Source organism: Mauremys mutica, chromosome 1, assembly GCF_020497125.1.
Source record: "Mauremys mutica isolate MM-2020 ecotype Southern chromosome 1, ASM2049712v1, whole genome shotgun sequence".
Classification (NCBI taxonomy): Eukaryota; Metazoa; Chordata; order Testudines; family Geoemydidae; genus Mauremys; species Mauremys mutica.
Window position 1 is genome coordinate 155,611,482 of NC_059072.1, and position 7,832 is coordinate 155,619,313.

Sequence of the window (7,832 nt, forward strand, 5' to 3'; positions counted from 1 at the left end):
AAACAAGTGGTTGAGGGTTTCCAATTTCTGGGAACCATATTCCAGCATTGTGCCAAAGTCACCCCCAAAACAAAAGTATCATGGTACACTTGCATTCTGGACTGCCACAGCTCCAGGCACATCCCATGCAGAGATTATTCCTGCAAGGAGCAATCTGCATGCAGGTTCATGGTGCTGTGTGGGGGAGTGGACAGTCCATTACTGGCTTTAGAGCAATATCCTAATTGGGGTGAAAGTAACTTAAAGGACGTGCCGGTATGCCGGAGTCCTGAGCAGTGTGGGGCCTCAACCGGAAGAGGTATGATCTCAACAGGAAGAGGCGTGGCCTTTCAAGATTTAAAGGCCTCTTAAATCACCCCAGAGCTACCAGCTGCAGAGGCGGCTGGGAGCCCCAGGGCTCAGGGGCAAATTAAAGGGCCCGGGGCTCTGGCTGCTGTGGCGCTCCGGGCCCTTTAAATCACTGCGAGAGCCCGGCTTCCGCTACCCTGGGGCAGCAGGGTTCGGGCTAGGGCTGGGGTAGCAGCGGCAGGGCTCCGGAGGTGCTTTAAAGGGCCCAGGGCTCCCTGCAGCGGCTGGAGACCTGTGCCCTTTAAATCACTGCCGGAGAAGTCGGTCCAGTCCGGCACGGCGTACCGGCTTATTTTCACCTCTGGTCCTAATAAGCAGGGCACGCCCTCCAACAGCTAGGCTTTATCTTGGAAGTTGCCTGCGATAATAGAGGAACTGTCCAGGGGCTTCTTGCTGTAAAAATATGAAGCAGAGCCAGGACTGACTGGGAAAATTCTGCTCTACACTCTCGCTTGGCTCTGAGCTCATCTGCTGTGTTCATTGCTGGAGCCACCAGCCAGAGCTGGGCCCAATGTATTTTGTTTAATTTACTGAACCTGAGCGTCTGTGTTTGAAGGTGGGTGGAGAAGTCAGGCAGCTGACTAAGGGTGGCAACCTCAAGTGCCACGTAAAACACATCATGAAAGGAGAGGAAAGATAAATATTGACAGTTTAACTCTATCACCATCGCCTCTAGAGCGGTATCAGGAGAGTGTTTGAAATTCATTCTCAGCAAGAAAATGGAAAAGATTATCCAACTGCAAATGCACACAGCTAAAGGGACAAAAGTGGCTTCAGTACTTAATAGCCTAAACTGAACTCTTGTCGAAGTGGAAAACTTGCTGCCACAGTACTTGGACAATGATGGGAATCTTGGTTTATGGGAACAGGAATTTGACAGAGAAAAAAGGAATGGCCGTTTCTGCTGCAGGAAGGAGCTCTCGGGAGGGTTACTGCAGCCATCTAACATGAGATTGTGAGAAAGGAAGGTTCTAGAGCACCTGAATACATCCCCAGTAGCCTACACACGCACGCTCAGCTTCCCATTCCAATGCCTCCACGTTCAGCCTGCAACAAGTGCTTGGTCCTGGGCCTGACAAGCTGAGGGCACGAAGCCAAAGCACGGGGCAGGGAACACCTCTAATCTGCAGGCACACAAGCTGTTTGAGTTACAAAGTTCAGCAGGCAAGAGACAGTGCTTCAGAAGGGGCAGAATCATGTCAATTTGGAGGTGGCCAAGAGAGACTGGCCCAGTAGGCTTTAAAGCACCTCCTGAAGCCAGAGAATTCAATTGAATCTCAGCTGAGCTGGGGGGCAGTGGCAGTGAATGAACTGACTGTCACTGCAGAATGTTTCTCCTCCTCCTCCCAACTGTTTTGAATGACATAAATCTGAGTGGGGAGTCATTGAAGGAAAATAAATATGGAGATCCAAGATGATGCAATTTCTGCCTCCCTACCTTCTCTGTAAATTGTTGTTTCCTATTGCTAATCCCCATAGACTCTTAGTGTTAAGGGCCTGGACCCATAAAGGGACATAGGTATTGTTATGCTGAGCATTGCAATGCCTAACTTTTAGGCCCCTAAACATTATAATAACTAAAAAACAAAACAACCACCAAACACCTCATCACTGGAACAGTGCAATTCATACAGCCTGTGCTGGTCACCTCCACTCCTAGACAATGAATGGAGAGAGATAGGCACCATGGAATGCGATTCACCAAAGCCAGCATGCTAGGTGGGGAGCTGCCTAAGTTAGCCAATGGCAGATGCTGATGAGAGGGATGTATCCCTAAGCTCTGCCCCACTCATGGAGCTAGTCACCGAAGTCTGGGCTGCAGGGAAGTGCCTGTCTTTGTTTGTGAGCCACAACCAGGAACCCCTCTCCTGGAGTCAGGCAGGTTAAGTCATTTCTCATGAGAATGAGTTAGGGCATCTGCCTCACTCCACACAAAATTGGAGGATGTGGTGGTGCCCACTTCATTACTTTTAGCCCTGTGGTTAAAGCACTTACCTGGGAGGTGGGAGACCTAGGTTCAGTTCCCCCTTCCGAGTGATGGGGCAAATGGGTTTGAACCAGCATTTCCCACCCTGCAGGTGCATGCTCTGACCACTGATGTATAGGATAGTGTATATCCTATATATACACACACACACACACTATCCTATACCTGGTGTAGGGCTCCCTCAATCTCTCCTGTTGAAGCTGTTCCATTGTGTACAACTATTTAAAGAGTCAGAGGGCCAAAGAGAGAGGATGAGAAGGACTCTATAGTCCAGTGGTTAGGGCACCCACTTGGGTGGTGGGAGACCCAGGAGCCATTCCCCCGTTCCAGTGACCTGCACCACCAGCAGCCAGATTCGGAATGAAACCTGAGCCAGTAGCTGGCCTCTGAGCACTTTGTCAAAAACTTGCTGACAGGATAAGCGTCGCGGTCACTGAGATTTGGCCTCTGTTCATAGCCACAGGGGCGGGGAGAGGGAAAGTGTCATCCACTAACCCTATTAGAACCAACTCCGTGTTGTGGGCTGGGCTGGATCTTTATTAGGAAGGGGCCAGGATATGAGCAGACTGTTGTAAAGTGGAGGTGTTCAGAATCCAATGCATTTGCCCAGGACAGGGAAGCTGGAGACAGGGCAATAGTTTGCAAGATCATTAGCGCAGAGTCTTGGTTTCTCGATCATCCTTTGACTATCACACTCTTTTGGGGGTCCAGCAGGTAAGTTGCCTGCTCTAGGAAAGCAGGCAACTTTCCATGATTTTGGTCAGTAAGGGGTGATGCTGTTCTTTAGTGGATTTCACAAGCCGTTATGTCCAGTGGTCTGAGGCACATACGATGGCCCAGATGTCTCTCAGAGCTTCCATTTTATGCATTTGTGCAATTGGTCCAACCTCGTTCAAGGAGGGTGAGGTTCTGATTTCTGTTTTAGCTTGTCATCCCTCATGCCCAGAGAATGTCCTGTGTGGAGTTAATCTTTGCAAGGAAGTAGCCAAAGCTCTGCACAGAGAAGACGGTTGGATGTACAATATGATTAATGCAGTTTGGGTGACTGGCAGAATTTATGGAGATGAAGACAGAATCTCTTGGATTCCTCCATAACTGTGGCATATTTCTTTTCTGCACAACATCCCTGGGTTGTTGTTGTACAGGAGCAGGGTAGGTTCTCTCACCAGCTGCATGGAGCCTTCTCTGTTTGGCCAGCAGAGTAAAATTCACTAGGACTTAGTAAAATTAACTGCTATTCCATATTTACCCTCTCCCAAGCCCTGAGGTCCCCAGTAAGGTCATCATTTAGATGTTTACTTACTTAATTGCCTGCATGAGTTTTGCAGGGCACACAATTGGCTTTGTTATTTGAATATATTTGTGCCAGAATGCACTTGTGTAATAGTGTAAAAATAAAAACCAAATTAACAGTTCCCCATTAAACAAACAGCTATGCAGAGAGCAAGGTTAGCAATTTCAGAGTGCTGCTGGGGAGACCACAATGAAGGACTTCCAGCTGTTTGAGCAATGCAGTTGCTACATGGGAAAACTCAGATGAGCCTTCCAGCCATCTAACAATTTTGTTAGCTCCTTAGGGCAGGGACCAGGTTCCCCTTTGTGTGCCGTACTGTGCCAACATAAGAAACATTTCAGTTTTGTTTTAAATATTTTCTATTTTTAAAAAAGTATGTGCAGACATTTTTTAGTCCCACCAAACAACATTTCACCCATTGGTTCCTCCAGTGCCAGAATAGCAGTGTAATTTTTTTCCAGGGCTCATACTGGGAAAAAAGAAAAGTGCTGCTATTCTAAGCTCCTCCCTTCCCATCATGGCTTCCTGTGTGCCTTACTTCTGCCAATCAATTACAGTCACTATCTCAGCTTTCCTCTGGCTCTGTGCTGCTTTCCCTCTGTTAGGAAGAATAACCTGGCCCTCCAGTCAAAATGGACAAAGTATTTGGGCCCTTCTGCAGAGAAGTCCATGAGAAAGCAAGCAAAGGGGCGGAAGAGAGTGGCTTGTTCCACTCAGTCCCCCTCCAGAGAAGCAAAACAATGCAGAGTAGCCTAGTGAACAGGCACAGAGCACCTCCTGCTGCTGGCTCCAGGGCTTCCAGGCTCTGCAGCTTGCTGGCTTCCTACCTTTTCCTCAGAGACATGACTAGTTTTGTGACAGACAATGCAGCCAATGTAGTTCAGACAAGGAGAGTGTTGCATGAGAGCCATATGTTAATATCACTCTTTGGTGCACATTCCTAAATTACCGTCACAAAGACCGAGAGAAACAATATCAGGCCATTTCATATACAAGCTTGATCCTGCAGGGTGATGTATGTGCGCTAGAAGTTTATGCTCCAGAGGAGCACAAACGAATGGAAATCTATTACAATTGTGGACATTATACAGCCTGAGAGATACTAATAATACTGCTATTCCCATTTTACACATAGAGCAACTTAGTCACAGGAAGGCAGAGTGACTTGCCTAAGGTCTCACAGCCACTCTCTTGCAGACCCAGGAATAGAAGCATCTTCCCTGGTGCTACAGCCACTAGCCTCTGCATGCACGTATGAGAGAGAGAGAGATGTAGGTCTTACACATGCCATCTCTTCCTCTAACCATGTGTGTCTATGCCCAGCACGGGAAGCGAATGACTACAGGCACTCAATGTATCTTGAGGTCAGTCAGGCCCAAGTCCTTTCTAGAAACCAGAGAGGTGTTGGGAGAACCAGCTAGGTACAACGGTCCTGCTCCCAGTCTGCCATCCAGCAAGAGCATAAGAGAAGGCGAAGCCCATCTCCCTGGCTGACTGTATTCCAGGCATGCTGCTGGCAGGCATTCTGCAACCCAGCAGCCACAGAGAAGGGCATGGCTGACTGGAGTCTACACAAAGTCTGCTAGGCAGGCCTGCTGACAGCAATTCCAGGCCCCAGGACAGGTGCTGCGCCTGCGTGGCTGGGCACGCTTTTCCAACATGGCCCAGGCTTCCAATGCCCGCCCGGCTACCTTCGCCACTGCCGGTACCGTCCCACGTGTGCCTCGGAGTCCTGCGGCCCACCTGGGCAATTTAAAAGGGGCTGGGCCTCCCAGCCGCCACGGGCCCTTCTAAATCGCCCAGACCCCTAGGTAATTGCCCCCTTTGCCTGCCCCCCAAATCAGCAAGCCTGCAGCTAGGGCATATGTTGACCCACAGGTCTTGTCATCATTACTTTGGCTCTCTGAATGTTTATCTCCTGCTTTGTGTATCTGCCCTCAGAACAGTGAAGAGAAGAGGAGTTACCCAGAGGTAGGGGGCCAGATGAAGCCAGTTAGAATCACATTTTGTAGAGATATTAAAGAAGGTTTATATTAGACATGGTTTATATGAAAAATGACTTATTGTTAATTGATGCCTCATAACTAAAGGTTTATGTTAAAAGTAAATTTGTGATTCTAACCTGCAAGCCACCAGCTGTGTCTGTGTGAAGCCTGCTCAAAGAAATACTTTGTATAAAACTTGTTAAACATTAATTAACTCTAAGTAAAGAAACAGTGAAATAGATGTGATTAAGATAGAGAATGTATGTGACTGAATGGTTAGGGAGTTACCAGTCTGAAGAATTCAGTGTTGGCTGAAGAAGGTGTCAAGTGGGATCAACCAGATGACCCACCACACCTCAAAGGAAGGAAAAACAAGCATCTGACAGAATGGAGCCAGCCATCTGCTGATTGATTTAGCAACAGCAGAATGAGGCAACTCCTATGAACTAACATAGGGAAAAATCCCTATAAAACTGGACTCTAAAGACTGAGGACTTTGAGTCTATGGTTCTGATACCAACCTCCAGGAGCATCAGATGCATCTGACACAGACTCGGCTCCATCCTCATGACCAAGGTACCTGGCCAGTAACTTGGCATGAGCAACATCTAGGCTGGTAACTATAACATCTATACAGAACCTGAATGAATGATTGTGTGGATGAATATGTGTGTGTGTGTGTATAAGGAATAAGTAGTAATAGAAATAAGTAGAAAAACATTGTCTTTTGTTTTGTTATGGTATTTACAATAAATGTGGCATCTTTGCCTTATCCCTCTTAATAAGATCCTGCTGGTTTTTATTATATTGGTACAACAATTTTCCCTCTACAGCCCTTCCAGGAGTAAGATACTCCTGCACTCAACACAGACTTGCCATAACTAGGATTAATCATCCATGCAGAAGACTTGTGGGCCTCCATCAGTTTCCATCTCCAGGCATGAAGAGCATGAAGTCGGCCAGAACACAAAATTAATCTGAATGGATGGCAGACAGCTAACGGGGAAAACTCAGGAGGAACACCAAGGCACAGCACGAAGTTAGCCAAGCTTGGCTGACTCACCACCTAGAGGCACTTTGGAGACAGGAGAGATTGTTGAAGGGGAATGAATATTAAGTCAAACTTCCACAGGAGTTGTACACTACCAGAAGGTAAACTCTGCTGTATCATTTTTTAGTACTGTACGAATCCTGATAGCGGCTCAGACTCTTGAGGTTCATTGAGCCAAAGCTCATAATGGCTAAAGCATCCTGAGAGGTTCCATTAAATTACAGCTGTTGTCCAGGTACAAAAGGGATCTGCCCACACACACAGAGTCTCAATTTAAAGTGAAGCCTCCCTCCAACCAGCAACCAAAGAAAAAGCGAGACCACAAATACCCTAGGACAGACCTACCTTTCAGAATCAATGATGGGACCAAACACAGACATATGTACACCCAGCTGTGCTCAAGAGCCCCCATATGATTGACCCTAGCACAGCCCCTGCTGCTGGTCTATATCCCCACCGTCTGGGGGAAACACATGCCTGATGCCAATTATAAGTCAGAGTTCCTTAGAGGATACTGACAAGGCTAACTGATGCCAGCAGCTATAGGGCTTCTGGCTGAATAAACCCAAGCTCCCTAGAGGCTGTGCTGGGTCCATTCTGGGTTCTCCTCACATTAGAAGCCTTTTAGAACAATAAAGTTTTCAAAATGACTTTCCTCCCTGTTCCCACCAGGGGTTGGCCATGTGGCCCCCCCTTCAGGCAGGTGTGCCCAGGGCTATATTTGAAAAAATTATTAATTAAAAAAAATAAATTAAAAATGAAGCTTGACTTTAGTTACTCAAGTATCCAGACCTCTCCATCCTACTGAAAGTCAGGTGTTCCCTGCAGGTTTAACTTCAGTGCAAAAGTCTTTGTGCTGAAGTCTGATGGGGCATGAAGCCAGGGGTTTTTGGAACACAGCTGCAATGAAGCCTGGAACTTGCTGGCTGTCTTTCGTTGCAGGAGCTTTGAATTCTTGCAATAGCATGAAAGTAGAAGGTGAGCTTGGGATGTACCAGACAGAGTTTGTTAAACATTTGGGAGTTAGTGTGGGCTGCTTGCCTACCCTGATCACCATTCCTGCCTATGGGCCTATTTTTAAAGGTTGTAGAGAGCTGAATGCCTTTAGAACAGAATTAGAAATTAATTCAGTAAAATGAACTAACTAAAATCACTAAATCTGTATTC

General features: G+C 47.1%; 1 protein-coding gene across 3 annotated transcripts in view; it reads right to left on the minus strand.

Annotated features, from left to right (window-relative positions):
• SIDT1 (SID1 transmembrane family member 1) overlaps window positions 1–7,079 on the minus strand; it is a 91,770-nt gene extending 84,691 nt beyond the window's left edge. For 2 of the 3 annotated variants that reach the window (XM_045001035.1, XM_045001034.1), the window contains exon 1: window positions 7,011–7,079. The gene's annotated coding sequence lies outside the window, so the exon portion shown is untranslated. The remainder of the gene's footprint in view (window positions 1–7,010) is intronic. The other variant, XM_045001036.1, reaches the window with a different exon arrangement.
• Window positions 7,080–7,832: the final 753 nt, after the last annotated feature.